Source organism: Podarcis pityusensis (genome assembly GCF_964106645.2).
Source record: "Podarcis pityusensis genome assembly, chromosome: 8".
In the NCBI taxonomy this organism is placed as follows: Eukaryota; Metazoa; Chordata; class Lepidosauria; order Squamata; family Lacertidae; genus Podarcis; species Podarcis pityusensis.
The window spans coordinates 3,409,416-3,425,467 of NC_138033.1; the positions used below are offsets into that span (position 1 = coordinate 3,409,416).

The following is a 16,052-nucleotide window of genomic DNA, read 5'->3' on the forward strand; positions in this document are numbered from 1 at the left end:
GGCCTTCTGCTCAGTGCTCCTGCTCTGTGGGTGTCAGCAAAATAATAGATCAACACAGCTGTCTGTCTTTTGGGAATCTTCTTAAGGGAACGGAGGCTGCACTGTGCTTCACCCATTACCAGAACACCACAGCTATTTCAAGGAGCTAACTCAAAGGGTTAAAGAACAACAAGGCGAGGAGTATGAGAAGGGTGGGATTATGGAAGTCTAAGGCCCTGAGAGCTGGGGGTTCCTGCCCCCCTAATATCCTCTCTGCAGCAGCCCTAGTTCTGAAATCTCCCATTAAAGTCACATAAAGGGAGCAGGTGCTAGCAAAAAGCAGAGGTTTTCTTCCTTGGAGGAAAGCAAAGCAACACAAATATTTTTTCCCCCCAATGCGGGTGCACAAATGCTGCTGCTGAGCTGTGTGTTTGGGACTTAGGCAGCAGCCTGCCTCACTGGGCCCATACAAGAGAATTAGCTATCTGGGATTAGCCAAATCAGCAAAGCGCTCAGAAATTGCCTCTCTTTTCTTTCCTGAATGAGTGTGTTCTCATTAAGCCTGGAGAGAAAAGGAGGGAGGGGGGAGGGATGGAGGAAGAAGAGCACAGTGAAAGCTTCCATCTTAACAATTATGGAAACCTTGGAGAAAAGCAAGGCCCAAATCCTGAGCAAAGCCTTGCGCAAGCTGGGAGAACTGCCGGGAGATATCGGCTGCACAAGGACGATGCGTAGCGCTTGTTTTTCAAAAGCAGACTGCCTGACTCCACTGTGCACATTCCTCCGTGCCAGAGAAAATCTGCTTTTATTAAGAGACGCAGGTGCAGTTGAACTCGAGGGCAAGAGGCAAGGTTGGGTAGCCAGGAAATTTCTTACACAACGGCAACAAAAAAGTCATTCACGGTAGAAATGGGCAAGCCATTAACATTCCAGTGCTGCCCACACCATTGCAGGGCGGGTGGAGGAGAGAGAGAGAGTCAGCAATGAGACCTTGGATTTGGGGGATCCATTCACAAAACCGCCTGATCCCCAATTGGCTTCAAGACCTACAGCATCTAGAAGATGAGGCTAGGGGTATGTAATCTATACAGTTCATTTAGTTAACTTAATAATATTTTTTTACCGCTTACCATTAGAAGAGAATTCTCAAAATGCATCCCAGCAGATCACAGAGCTCAAACCTGGCTGCCATGCTACTAGAGCCCGGCACTGACTCAGTGCCATAATGGATGCTCAGAACAGACCTTCGAAATCCCCTGGAAGAGGACCCCCAACAAACCAGGCTAGAGAAGATCAGAGACGCACTAACAGGCAAAACTGGAGGCAGCGGACAAGTTCACTGAGCAGGGGGGCAGAGCCCCACCGCCACCCTGAACTTGCCCGTTCTCCCAGCCCCTGAAAGATAAATTACTCAAGAGTGTCAAAGGATAACTTGGCTCCCACCTGTAACACAGATCCGTTAGTTATGTGGAGGTGGGGCTTGGTCTGGCGATCAGAGCTTGCACAAGCACGTCCAGCCTCAAACTGCCTCAGACCTGTCTTGAGGTTTTACAAGCCATGTATGGACACTATCTGATTTTCAGAGGGAAGCTTCACTAGCTGCTCATTTGCTCCTGGATGTAATCTAATATGCAGGTTTTGAGCTTTGAAGTCCTAAATGGCTGGGGTCCTGAGTACCTTAGGAAGCACCTGCTCCCATACATCCCGCCCCGTTCTCTCAGATTGACAAGAGAGACATTTGGGGTGGATGGAAGACACAGGGGCTCAACATATACAGTCGTGGTGCCACTCCATCTGCAGAGGCTGCTTCCCCAGGAAATCTTTCCTTGTTGTCCGTTCAACATCTGGCAAAAACATTTCTTCTTTTTCAAGAATTCCTTCTGGCTGACTGTGCCCTGTTCTTAACTGCTGCTGCTTCATCTATCTGTCTTTGGCTTTTAGGATTATGTTGGTGTTTTGTGAATTTTTTATTACTGCTTTATTTCATTGCCATGTTGCATGTCACTCCAAGTGCCGTTCTGGCAGAAAATGCGGCTTTAAATTGTTGGAAGTACAGGCATACCGACAGACAGTCTAATGGATTCTCAGAGTACTTCCATTTTTAATCAATTCGGAGTTCACTGCCTTAAAATTGCAGCCACGCTACGTTTTTCTTCTGCAGTGTTAAGACAACAGGCTCCCCATCTGTCTTGTGTCTACTTCCCCTGCCCAATTATCACATTTCCACATGTCAGGCTATTTGCATCTGTAAGTCACCAAAGTAATGTCATTCAAGTTCAACATCACTCTAAATATATATATATATATGAGCTAAAATTATTCCTAGACACAAGAAGTGGCTTTTTAAGGTGATAGAATTAAACTTAGGCACCTTGCAGCACAAGCCTTAAAAAATAATAATTAAAGCTTCCAGGTATCAGATTTTGAGATGCCTGGCTCTGTCCACACCACCACATTATCAATATGCATCCATGAAATTGTGAATAGCACAAAGGACACAGGCAAGAGGCTTCCACCCTGTCCAGTCTATGAACGCATCAAACTGTACACTGAACAGATGGGAGGCTCCCCCCCCTCGAGCATAGATGTTCAAAGAGACAGTCTTCCATATGTTCTTCAGGCACTCAAAATTAGAGCATAAGGCTCTGCAAAATAACGAGGCTTCCGACTCAGATGTAAAAATATCTCTTCTTCCTCCCCTACCCCCCTTCCTTTCCACTCAAAACCATGAAATTTTTCATTTGAAAAAGCAGACCTTTTTTTACATACAGGCTACACTTGGTTACACCTACACTGGCTCCCAGTACATTTCCGAGCACAATTAAAAGTGTTGGTGCTGACCTTTAAAGCCCTAAACGGCCTCAAAGGCCCAGTATACCTGAAGGAGTATCTCCACCCCCATCGTTCTGCCCGGACACGGAGGTCCAGCTCCGAGGGCCTTCTGGTGGTTCCCTCACTGCGAGAAGCGAAGTTACAGGGAACCAGGCAGAGGGCCTTCTCGGTAGTGGTGCCTGCCCTGTGGAACGCCCTCCCACCAGATGTCAAGGAAATAAACAACTATCTGACATTTAGAGGACATCTGAAGGATCATAGGGCGGTTTACAGTACAAAACCACAAAAATACATAGTAACAAACCAAACAATATCCCCCTTGATAATCGCAGGTGCCAGGTAGGTGATGCCCGGGGGTCAAATTTTAGATCGTAAGCATCTCAGGGCAGGGACCTTTCTTCTTGGGCTCCCTACAACAATAAGCTATACATATAACAGTTGAAAATATTAAGCACAATTTCACACACAGAATTCATTAAGAGGGAAGCAAGTGCTTCTGGTTTAGATGGCTTTTAAAAAATTAGATAAATTCATGGAGCAGAGGTCTCATCTACACCTAGTCGAGCATCATGTTACCCACAGTGGCTGACCCGATCCCTGAGATAAGTAGGGCCTGAGAGCAACCTCAGCTCTTCCCACTTGGGATTCCCATCAAATGGTATTCAGAATCCTCCTACTCCTGGTGGTGGAGGTAGAACACAGCCATTGCGGCTCACACCCGCCGATAGACTTATCCTCCAGAAACTGATCTAAACCCCTTTTAAAGCCATCCAACTTTCTGGCTGTCACCACACCTTGTGGCAGAAGATTCCATGTTTTTAACATTGAGCTTCCGCATCAGATGGCCCTGGGCTCTGGTACTATGAGACAGATGAAAACTTCCTTTTCCCCCAGACCATGCATTATTTTATCATGCCCCCCTTTATCACTTTTCCTCCCCACAAACTAAAAGACCCCCAACATTGGCACCTTATTTCCTAGGGGAGGGGCTCCAGCCCCTGCGACAACAAAGGAGAGCCTACTCATGCAGAGGCAATATACCACAGAATATACCACATGCTTGTAAGTTTCTGCTAGGAGTTGGAAAGGTGGACTAGACCGAACCATATTCTGGTCAAGAATAGGCAAGGGGTTTGGTTCTGAAGTTACTCACTCGTAAGAAGAAGCAGTGATGCTCAAGCAGAATTTTTCATTCAAATCTTCGTGGCCAATGCAAGCGGAATCTTTTAAAGAGAGGACACTGGGAGATTTGGGGAAATGCAGTAGTACAGCAGGGAGTCTGAATGACCAGATCTTTGGGGTAATACTAGACAGGACCAACTTGTGCATATCCAGGCCCCTCTCCTCCCACTGCCTACAAGCAGTCCACTTCCTGAACTCAACAACGATGCTTCCGGAGTCTGATTTCCACAAGTCTTTTTATCCCCAGCCAGAGTTGTAAGAGGCAAAGAACAATATATTTATTCATCCAGCAGGTTTGTTCCGTTACCAGAAGTTGAGCATTTTCTTTAAAATGTTGCTGGGATTAGTTAATGTTTTCGCTGGCAAGAGAAAGCTGCTTCTTGGCTAGCTTTCAGGCCTTGTTTGGTGCTTCGTATTGAGAGCATTCTTTCGCGCTGCCAGAGTCAATCACATCTCTTCCCCCTCCAACCTTGCAGCTGGGGGTTTCCAGCAAACGGCAATTTGTAGATACCCAGTAAGAATCACAGCTCACCCCCAGGGCTCTTTTGGCCCAGGGTTCGTTAGACCCCGAGAATTCTAGTTCTCATCTTGTTTAAAGCAGCAAGTTTCTAGCCCTCACCATTTGTAGAGAGGCAACTCCAACGGCAAACATTTCAAAGCCAAATAATTCTCCCTCCCCTCATGAAAAATTTGCAATTGTGCCACATGCCTGAGGGACTATTGCCAGGTTTACAAATGGTTTCATCTTCAGTTTCCCTGGGTTCTCCTTTGGTTGCTTCCTTGCTGAGAGATCCTCTCCTCCTTTGAAGTGGTTCCAAGCTAGTTATTATACACAACAGTGTCAGCTTGCCAGAAGGGGCCAAGAGCTACAGATCGGCTTTTTGCATCAGAGGGTTTGTCAATTCTGTGAAACATTTTGAGAGTGCTTTTGTATTTCTTCCATGATCAGTTATTCTCATGGGGCACAGCCCCCTGCAACAAACCTCTCTTTTGGTTGGCATGTCCATGGGGTAAAAGAGGTTAAAATGAGCTGGAAGACAATCAACTCCTGGCAAGACGAGACTCGCTTTTACTACAGACCTAGACAAACACAATTCTGAGTCATCCATCTCATATATATCATGGGACAATCAGTATCAGCATCAGTTCTACTGGTGGATAGAAATCAGTTTCGTAGAGAAAGCCAGTGACCTTGTGAAAGAGCTACAATACAGTGGTGCCCCGCAAGACGAATGCCTCGCAAGACGGAAAACTCGCTAGACGAAAGAGTTTTCCGTTTTGGAGGTGCTTTGCAAAACGAATTTCCTATGGGCTTGCTTCGCAAGACGACGATGTCTTGCGAGTTCCTGCTTTTTTTCCCCTTTCCCCCCCCTTTTCTAAGCCGCTAAGCCGCTTATCAGCTGATCCGATCAGCAGATAAGCTGCTAAAAGCCGCTAATAGCGCTAATCCGCTAATCCTTCAATGAGCTTGCTTCGCAAGACGAAAAAACCGCTAGACGAAGAGAATCACGTCTTGTGAGGCACCACTGTACACAGCACTCAGTCAAGCTACACGACTGGGACATCCTGGGAAGCCTTACTGGTGCAGGCAGGCAGTTGTTCCCCCAAATAACTGGAGATAGCATCTGATCCAAGCCTGCAGAAATGCATCTGATAAGGAGCTACCTGAACACACAGGCCACCTCTTTATCCTGAGCAAGGGTTTATTGGGAGCAGATTTCTTCCATCACTTGCTCAGCTCACCAGGTCCAAGAGATCCCGTGATAGATGGTAGCAGTTAGTGTAGTAGCTAGCACCGTGCTTGGATCAGGAAAACCCCAAATCAGACTCCTCTTAAGCTGCCAGACAGAGAGGGTGGTCCTGGGCAGGTGACACTCTCCTGGCTAATCTACGTCACACGGCTGTTGCGAGGTTAAAACACCCCTTCTGAGCTCTTCTGAAAAACAAGGATACAAATATTGATTGTCCACTGCTGACAAGTTACATTTCAGACACTTGGCCCATGGGGGAGATAAGGATTTGGCCCTTGGGCTGGATCCTATTTCCCCAAGTCTGTTTCTCATGTTACATTTCAGTAACCATAAGAGCTAGAATTAAAACAATGTACAGTGGTACCTCGGGATGCGAACGGGGCTCCAGAACGGATCCTGAATGGAACGTAAGATGTGACGGCATGTCTGCGCATGTCGCGTTTTGCCGCTTCTGCGCTCCATTACTTCCGGGTTGCCGCGGAGCGCAACCCGAAAGCGCTCAACCTGAAGCACATTCAACCCGAGTTATGACTGTACTGCTGTATGGAGTATCCCTATTGAGGGCCCTAGCCAGCTAGGCCCTGCTCCAGGATACTCCATTCCCTCGCCTCTAAGCAGTGAGCCAGCATCTCATGGCATTGAATACGCTCAGATCTTACTGGCTGTTTTGCCTCCTCTCCCTGCCCTTCATGTATTCCAAAGCCTTCTGGTACCTCCTTCTTTTGCATGGATGGTGCCATTTTGGACACACAAGGACCAGCACTCAGAGATCTGAGTTTACTATTATTGCATTATGTTACAGTAATGGATTCTCCAGGTGCCTGTGAACCACATACAAACACTTGAAGAAATGAATGTGGCTTGTGGGCTGCTGTAGGAAGTGCAAATCCTAAACAACCAAAAGGGGAATCTCTCCACTTCAAAGAAAAACAAAAAAAGCTTTTGCAGATGATACAGGAACACCCCCATCCCAAACCAAATTAGCTCTGTCGCAAGCCAAAAGATTAGATAAGGACCTCCTGGATTCGCTGCACTCCCAGCCTGGAAATTTTACAAGGGCTGCCCCGCAACTGTGGAACATCCCCAGGGCTGCACATTTGGCAAAGAGAAGCCTGCTTGCTGGTGTCTGTAACTAAAACAACACAACAACACACTCGCTCTGAGTGTTGCTGCAGAGCTTTGATCGTCACACCAGATGTATTAATTGCCCTTCCTAAGTGAATTACAAGCCAGCGCTCTGTCCATTTGGATGAGATGTATCAATCAGAAGAAGCAACTCTGCCAAGAGAAAAGCCTCCGGAAGCACGTCCACCAATCAATATGCTTTTAGAGAGAGGCGATACTTTTCAAGCACATCCACCATGCATAAACAGAAATGTCTCTGGGTGGGCAGAGGCCAAGGCTTGCTTCACTTTTAAATTTTCACTTGCATTTCACTTCCCAGCAATTAGAGGCATTTCCACTCTAGCTAATTGAAGGAGATTTAGAAATCGCCTGTTGGAGACATCTGCTCAATGGACGATAGGAAAAAGGGGTCAGTTCATGCAAGCTCCACCCCAAGAGATTACAGCCACTCTGGCAGAAATGCCCCCCTGGATTCCACCCCATCCAATGAAACGAGCGAAGAAGTGTTATGGGTAAGGTTTTCCGTTTCATCTCACAATAAGCTGTGTTGCAATGCCGCAGCCCTAACTGCTGCTTTTTCAAGTGGCATTCCTTTGCCCCCCACCCCCACCGCCGACCAACCTTCAGGCTATGATGGGCTCTCCAAACACCACTCTGGCTAGTTCATGGGTAGGCAAGCTAAGGCCCAGGTGCAGGATCCGGCCCAATCAGCTTCTAAATCCGGCCCGTGGACGGTCCGAGAATCAGCGTGTTTTTACATGAGTAGAAGGTGCACTTTTATTTAAAACGCATCTCTGGGTTATTTGTGGGGCATAGGAATTCGTTGTTGTTTTTCTTCAAAATATAGTCTGGCCCCGCACAAAGTCTGAGGGACAGTGGACCGGCCCCCTGCTGAAAAAGTTGCTGACCCCTGGGCTAGTTGATACATTCACTCAATTTGAATACACAGCTCATAATAACCACAGGCAGCTTTTTGGACAGTAGTTATTTGTCTCCGTTGACAAGGGTTTCTGTTGCAGGACAGCCTTTGAAACGGCAGAAGGCCAATCCTGCCAAGTAGCAGAAGGGTGTTTTACCATTTTCAGCGGCGGAAAACTGTTGGCACATTATTTCAGGCTCAATAAATACAGACTGATCATTTCCGTGAGTGCAAAACATATGCTGTTTATGGAATAAAGAATGAGGGAGAATCTGGAACGTGCCAAACTCTTATAAGCCACATGCCACGCTTCCTTGCTCCTGCCCCCTTGACCCTTCATGCCCACACTACTTCATAAACAGCCACCTTTACCTGCTCCCATTATTTCTTCGGATGCATAGCCTGTTCTGTCACAAAGGTCTCATGGCAAGAAGCTAGAGAAAGACAGTGTGGTCCAGTTGTCAAGAGTGCCGGTCTGGGACCTGGGAAGCCACGGTTCCAATATCCCATTCACTTAGTGATCTTGGAGGCCAGTCACTGCCCCTCAGCCTAACCTACCTCACAGGGTTGTGGTGGGGGTTGAAGGGGGAGGGGGAGAACTATGTACACCACTTAGAGCCCCTTGGAGAAAATTCACCCCAAGTCAACCCATAATAAGAGAGTTTCATAACTGAGGGGGTGGGGGTGGGGAGACAGAAGACAGTCATTGTGACTTGTCCACCCTTAGGCCACCCCAAGCAGCCCCCACTTCATCTCCCCTCTAGCAGCTATTGCAGCCATCCCTACAATTTTCTGTGTTTGGGTTGGGGGGGGCACTGTTTTGTCTGTCATTACGTTGTGTGTTTTTGTGTTTTTTATATTGTAAACCACCCTGTGACCCCTCAGATGAAGGATGGTATTGAAAATAAAAAAATAGAGACCCCTTTCCCTATAGGGAGCAGCTCATGTGTCAAGGTCCTCAGCCAAGATTGCCAGAGGTTGGGATGGCATGGGGCAAGGACTTCTTAGCTGCAGGACTGCGCCTAGACAACACCTCTCCACACTCGCAGGTGTGTGTGTGGCCCCTTCACTGCAGGCCTGTCATCAAGACAATGTCGTCTTCTATTTTTTTAGGATGGCCTCTGGGGCCTTGCCTCCTGGTTCTCCCAGGTGGTGGTGCCCCCCTCCCGCACCCCCAATACATATTGATGACGAAATGGCTTCGCTGCAGTTCCTTCTTTCCCATTGCATTTTATGAACATGGCATTCAGCTTCAGCTGGAAAAGGCAGCTAACGAATGCCACAAACGAGTCAGTAGAACCCTCCCCTCGTCCCCATCCCCCCCCAGGATCCCCCATCGCACCCCCTTTCTCCAAGGACAACCCCCCCCAATTTCCAACCCAGCAATCTTCACCCAACACACACATTCTGCTGGTTCTCACAAATCCCCCTACCGCAAATCCCACCCCAGCCCCTTTGTACCCCTCAAATCCCGCTGCCCTTCCACGCCCCAGAAAGAACCAGTGCTGGTTTAGTGGTTAGAGCGTCAGACCTGGGAGAGACCAGGGTTCAAATCCCGCCCCCCAGCCATGAAGCTCACCAAGGGGGGGGTGACCTGGGAGGGGGGCGATCAGCTTACCCTCCTCCCATCCTACCTCGGAGGGTTATTGCGAGGATAAAATAGGGGGGGGGGCAACTTGAGCTCCTTGGAGCAGAGGATGGGATGTGAATGGCTGCTACTATTCTGACTGCATTTCTTACCTGTCCTTTACCTACATCTGGTGCATGGCTCGGCTAAGACCTGGGAGAGACCAGGCTTCAAATCCCCACCCTGCCATGAAGCTCACGGGGGGGGGGGATGACCTTGGGGGGGGCCACCATTTACTCTCCTCCCATCCTACTTCGGAGGGTTATTGTGAGGATAAAATGGGGGGGGGGAAAGCAACTTGAGCTCCCTGGACCAGAGGGTGGGATGTGAATGGCTACCACTACAGTATTATGACTGCATTTCTTACCTGTCCTTTACCTACACCAGGTGCATGGCTCAGCTAAGACCTGGGAGAGACCAGGCTTCAAATCCCGCCCCCCAGCCATGAAGCTCCGGGGGGGGGGGTGACCTTAGGGGGCCACAGCTTACCCTCCTCCCATTCTACCTCGGAGGATAAAATGGGGGGGGGGGGCAACTTGAGCTCCTTGGAGCAGAGGGTGCGATGCAAATGGCTGCTGCTATTATGACTGCATTTCTTACCTGTCCTTTACCATACCTGTCCTTTACCTGGTATCTGTCCTTTACCTGGTGCATGGCTCAGCTAAGACCTGGGGGAGACCAGGGTTCAAATCCCCCACCCAGCCATGAAGCTCACCGGGGGGGGCAGTGTTTTTGACCTTGGGGGGGGCACCGCTTACCTGTCCTTTACCTACACAGGGTGCATGGCGTAGCTAAAACCTGGGGGTGTGGGGGGAGAGACCAGGGTTCAAATCCTGCCCTGGGAGAGACCAGGGTTCAAATCCTGCCCCCCAGCCATGAAGCTCACCAAGGGGGGGGGTGACCTGGGAGGGGGGCAATCAGCTTACCCTCCTCCCATCCTACCTCGGAGGGTTATTGCGAGGACAAAATAGGGGGGGGGGCAACTTGAGCTCCTTGGGTGGGGATTTGAACCCTGGTCTCTCCCAGGTCTTAGGACTTCAGCCCGCCGAGTGGCGACCTTGGCGCCCCCTCCCTCCCTCACTGGCCTACCTCTCAGGGAGGGCTGTGGCGAGGTTAAAAACGGGGGGGGGGAGGATTTGAACCCCGTCCCGGTGTGGGGGGGGAGGAGAGGGGGGCCAAGGCGGGCTATGAAGAGCGGAAATATCGATAAATGAACCCCGCCAGCCCCTCGGGCTGCCCGCCAACAACAACCCCGCAGGGTGGGCCACCCCCGAGAACACTCTCCCCCCCCCCACCCGCTTCCAATTCCGCGCCCCGTCCCCGCCGCCTGCCTTCTCGCTCGCTCGCTCGCTCTCGGGTCCGCGCTGCGGCCTCCCTTCGTCCCTTCCTCCTCCTCCCGGTTCCTCTCAGGGCTCCCCTCGCCGCGCCGCCGCCGCCATCTTGGGAGCCGGCCCAGCCGAAACCAGGCAACATCCGGGCACAAGCCCGCTCTCCCGCCGTCGCCACGGCAACAGCCGCCACGCCCCGCACGGCCGGGGAGGCTTCCGATTGGCGGCGCTCCTCGGGGGGCGTGGCCCAGCAGCGCGGGGAGCGAGGGGAGGAGCCCGCGCGCCTATTGGCTGCCTCAAGGATTGATTGACGGGGAGAGGAGACGGGAGAGGGGAGGGGGGAAATCACCCTAACTGTACCTAAATTGATATTATCATTACCGTTGTTGCTGTTGTTGATGTTAGTATTATTATTATTGTTGTTGTTATTCACATTGATAATACTGATTTAAAAACCGGTAATATGAAATAATTGTGAATATATTAATATGACCCTTGTAATTAATCGAATCATTAATCTATATAATGATTAGTATAAAATAATTATACTTGTGAATACATTGATGTAATTAACCTAATAGCGCATATCGACAGTATTAACATTGATAACTGCAAGCATAAAATAATTATAACTCAATATATTAGTGCAAGTGCAACTAAATATATTAGTGTAATTATGCTAAACATGCATATTGATAGTTTTAATTTTGATAATCGTAAGTATAAAATAATTATAACTGTAAGTACATTACCATGAACTACTAATAGTAATGGCACTGATTTTATCAATACCATCGTATAAAAGTTATTATCAGTGAAAATACATTAACATGATTAATCTGATTTTCAGGATTAATGGTATTAATTTTAATCATCACCATGACCGTTTTGTTTTTGTTTTCCTAAATTCATAGTTTAGGGCAGGCAACCTTTCCTCTGGGGTGCTGCTTTGCTCCCTGTATTTATCATCACAACAACAACCTTGCAGGGCAGGCTCAGGTGAGAGGTTACCCGCAGCAAGCGTCCTGGCTGCTTGGGGATTCGAACCTTTGTCTCTCCAGGGTTCTAGGCCAGGGCCTAGCCCAAACCTTTCTGCAAATAAGTCCTGTTTTGCAATTAAACAAACGCAGAGCTGTTTTTTGGGTGGGAGGATGAAATGAGCGTGGCATGTTAATTTGCAAGAAAAACGTGGAAATTTAAAGTCCTGTTCAGTCCTCCTAAGTTTGGGACTCCGTTGCAGAGCAAGGGTGCCCCCTGGTGGGCAGTGCAGCAAAAGCCAAATAGAGGAATGTAGGCAGCTGCTCCATCTAGTTCAGTATTGTCTACACTGACTGGCAGCGTCTCTCCAAACTTTCAGGGCATAGCTGTCACAGATTTGAAAATAAGGGACCAGCAGCCTCAAAAATAAGGGATCAGCAGCCAAAATAAGGGATTTTGGCTTAGCTTATGCAGAAATCCGCCACTCACAGAGCCATGCTGCTTTTGCTGCGACTGACTGTGTTTTGCAGGGGGTTGGACTAGATGATCCTAAGGGTCTACAACTCCCACCAAAGAAGAATGACAGACAAAACTGATGAACGACGTCGAGATGGCAAAGCTTACAGGCAGAATTAGAAACCAGGAAGAGGACCTCTTTAATAAAGAATGGGGAAAGCTTATAATTTAGTTGAAAAGCTATTGTTAAGAGTTACATACCTTGACAGAAAACTTGTAGTAAAAAAAAAATGGATGGACAAATGATTTATAAAAATAGAGTTATGAAAGGGGCGCAGAGGGGGAAATCACTACATTAAGATGCTGCACTGGTTGGAGGGGATGCTAAGCAGCACTTTGGGGCTGCCGTCGTCTTGGAGCAAGGAGTTCCATCGGCTCTTCCCCGCCCGAGAGAGAGGGAGGGAGGGAGACTCTCGCCCACGCCGCCCGCGAGCCCGGCATGAGGCAGTTGCGGCACCGTGGCAGCCCTGAAGCGCCAGCCTTCTGCTTCCCTCCCCATCCCCTCCTCTTCCTCCTCCCTCAGGCCGCCTCCTCATCCGCCTCCGGCTTCCCCTGGCAGCGTGGCGGAAGTCTCACAAGAGAGGGGCTGCCTGCCTGCCCGCCGCCACCCATCTTTCACAACGTGCCCGAGGGGGGAAAGGGAGAGACGGAGACGTGGCAGCTTGTGTGCGCACTCTCTCTCGCGGCGGAGGACCCCGAGCCGCTGCTTCCCTCCCAAGCCGGGCGAGCATGAAACCCGGGAAATTTAAGGGACATCATCAATAAAGGACAGCAGCGGGAAACAGCACTGGGATAAGGGAGTTTCCTGCCAAATAAGGGACAGTTGACAGCTATGCTGAATTTCAGGGTTGGGGGCATTCCCTAGGCAGACTGAGGCCAGGATACCTAAAACATTGCCTTATCCTGTACGTACCCAGCACACCCCCGCATCGCGCTGGAGAGGGTGTCCTGCAGATCCCATCTGCTCAGGTGCCTTCCGCATGAGGTCGGGTTCAGGGCCTTTAGTGTGGTGGCACCTTTGGAACTCCCTCCCACTGCATGTCAGACACACACCTTCTCTGTTGTCTTTTTAGAACCTGTGAAAGACATTCCTCTTCCAGCCTTCTAAAATCATCACCTCAGCTGGCATCTTGTTTTGAAACTGAATTGGTCATTACGTTTGTGCTATTGTTGTAAGATGGTTTTATATTTATAATTGGCTTTTTAATTGTTTTTATACGCACCATTGTTTTTATATATGTAACTGCTTTATAAAAGTTGTTAGGTGGTAAATTGCTTTGGAATGCCCCATAGCAAGCAGTTCATAAATGAATTAAATGATCATCCCTAGTCTTGATCCTGGAACCTTCTGCATCCATAGTACGTAGATGTTCTACCGCTTACCTGTGGCCCTCAGGGCATTGTTCTGCCTCATCAATACCCCAATACCCTCTCGGGTGCTGAGATGGGGCGAGGGGGCCCTCTCAGTGGTTCCTCCACCCCCAGAAACTTAGGGTGTGGCCCATGGGGAGAGGGCTTTCTCCGTGGTGGCCCCTAAGCTGTGGCCCTCCCTCCCCACAAAGTGCCCATTGGGCCCTTCATTATACGGCTTCCAGCAAAGGCTGAAGACAAACCTCTTTGCCCTAGTTTTTGACACTTGAGGCGTATGCTTTGAGCACCTGCCTTACTTCTGAAAGGTGTCTTAAACTGTTTTTAATCTTGGTATTTTAATGTTGCAACCTGCCCTCAGAGTGAAGGGAGCGCAATTGCCAATAGTAGCAGCAGCAATGAAAGCCAGGGGCCACGTCTCTCCCTATTCCTCGGCCTGAATCCCAGCAGCTGGTATCTAAATATTAAGAAAAACTACAGATTCAAGGCTGCTGATGCCACTTGGAGGAAGCGTCAAACAGATGTTGTCACCTACCCGGCTAAAAATACTCCAGCCCCCCAAGGGACCAGGCCATTGCTCCCCACCCCGTCCTCTTCGTCTCCCCTTCTCATGCCCCACTGGCTGCAGTAAATCCAGGGGGAGGCCATTTGAAGGCAGGAAGCCTCCCCCCAAAAAATCTTTGCTTTTTACCAACACTGCAAATCTAGAATGCCTTCACGACTGTATGGTGTGTGTGTCTTAGGGCTGATCCACACTTCCAGCAAAAAATCCGCTCATGGTCAGAGCAAACAACAGCTGGGTTTGTTCCGATTTAGAGCTAAGCTGCAGGCTGGGGAAGGAGCAGCAAGGGGGAAACCACTGAGACCCATGCTTTCTAAATCCAGATTTTCACTGCTACAATTTTGTGAAGGTCCTGTGTGATTGCCTGGAGGCAGTTGGAGGATGGATAGCAGCTAACGGATCGAGGTTGAATCCTGACAAGACAAAAGTAGTCTTTTGGGGGGATGAGGTGGGCAGGTGTGGGGGACTCCCTGGTCCTGAAAGGGGCAACTGTGCCTCTGAAGGAGCAGGTGTGCAGCCTGGGAGTCATTTTGGACTCACAGCTGTCCATGGAGGCGCAGGTCCATTCTGTGTCCAGGGCAGCTGCCTGCCAGCTCCATCTGGTACACAGGATGAGACCCTACCTGGCCACAGACTGTCTCGCCAGAGTGGTGCATGCTCTGGTTATCTCCAGCTTGGACTACTGCCATGCGCTCTATGTGGGGCTCCCTCTGAAGGTGACCCAGAAACTGCAACTAATCCAGAATGCAGCAGCTAGACTGGTGACTGGGAGCGGCCGCCGAGACCCTATAACACTGGTCTTGAAAGACCTACACTGGCTCCCAGTATGTTTCCGGGCATAAATATTGGTGCTGACCTTTAAAGCCCTAAATAGCCTCGGTCCAGTATACCTGAAGGAGCGTCTCCATCCCCATCGTTTTGCCCAGACACTGAGGTCCAGCTCCAAGGGCCTTCTGGCAGTTCCCTCCCTGCGAGAAGCCAAGTTACAGGGAACCAGGCAGAGGGCCTTCTTGGTAGTGGCACCCGCCCTGTGGAAAACCCTCCCATCAGATGTCAAAGAGATAAACAACTACCTGATGTTTAGAAGACATCTGAAGGCAGCCCTGTTGAGGGAAGTTTTTAATGACGGATGTTTTAATGTATTTTTAATCTTCTGTTGGAAGCCCCCCAGAGTGGCTGTGGAAACGCAGCCAGATGGGTGGGGTACAAATAATAAATTATGATGATGATGTCAAAACTGTGGTAAAATGCACTAATACAGGCTAGTTTGTGCCTTCTTTGAACATCCTGTGTGTCATCTTTTTAGAGGTGACCAATCTGTCTTCTTATAATAATAATTTATTATTTGTACCCCGCCCATCTGGCTGGGTTTCCCCAGCCACTCTGGGCGGCTTCCATAGAAACAAAAAATACAGTAAAATATCACAGATTAAAAGCTTCCCTAAACAGGGCTGCCTTAAGATGCCTTCTAAATGTCAGGTAGTTATTTATCGCTTTGACATCTGATGGGAGGGTGTTCCACAGGGCGGGCGCCACTACCGAGAAGGCCCTCTGCCTGGTTCCCTGTAGCTTTGCTTCTCGCAATGAGGGAACCGCCAGAAGGCCCTCAGAGCTGGACCTCAGTGTCCGGGCAGAATGATGGGGGTGGAGACGCTCCTTCAGGTATACTGGGCCGAGGCCGTTTAGGGCTTTAAAGGTCAACACCAACACTTTGAATTGTGCTCGGAAACGTACTGGGAGCCAATGTAGGTCTTTCAAGACCGGTGTTATGTGGTCTCGGCGGCCGCCCCCAGTCACCAGTCTAGCTGCCACATTCTGGATTAATTGTAGTTTCCGGGTCACCTTCAAAGGTAGCCCCACGTAGAGCGCATTGCAGTAGTCCAAG

The 16,052-nt window shown here is 49.4% G+C and overlaps 1 protein-coding gene across 4 annotated transcripts in view; it reads right to left on the reverse strand.

The window, feature by feature from the left end:
- Nucleotides 1-10,881, reverse strand: part of PAK4 (p21 (RAC1) activated kinase 4) — a 73,942-nt gene extending 63,061 nt beyond the window's left edge. The window contains exons 1-2 of one of the 4 annotated variants that reach the window (XM_081018744.1): nt 5,737-5,929; nt 3,965-4,034 (exon numbers count right to left, since the gene is read on the reverse strand). The gene's annotated coding sequence lies outside the window, so the exon portion shown is untranslated. Of the gene's footprint in view, nt 1-3,964; nt 4,035-5,736; nt 5,930-9,528; nt 9,647-9,782; nt 9,899-10,746 lie in introns of those variants that run through there. The other 3 variants (XM_081018742.1, XM_081018746.1, XM_081018747.1) reach the window with 3 other exon arrangements.
- Nucleotides 10,882-16,052: the final 5,171 nt, after the last annotated feature.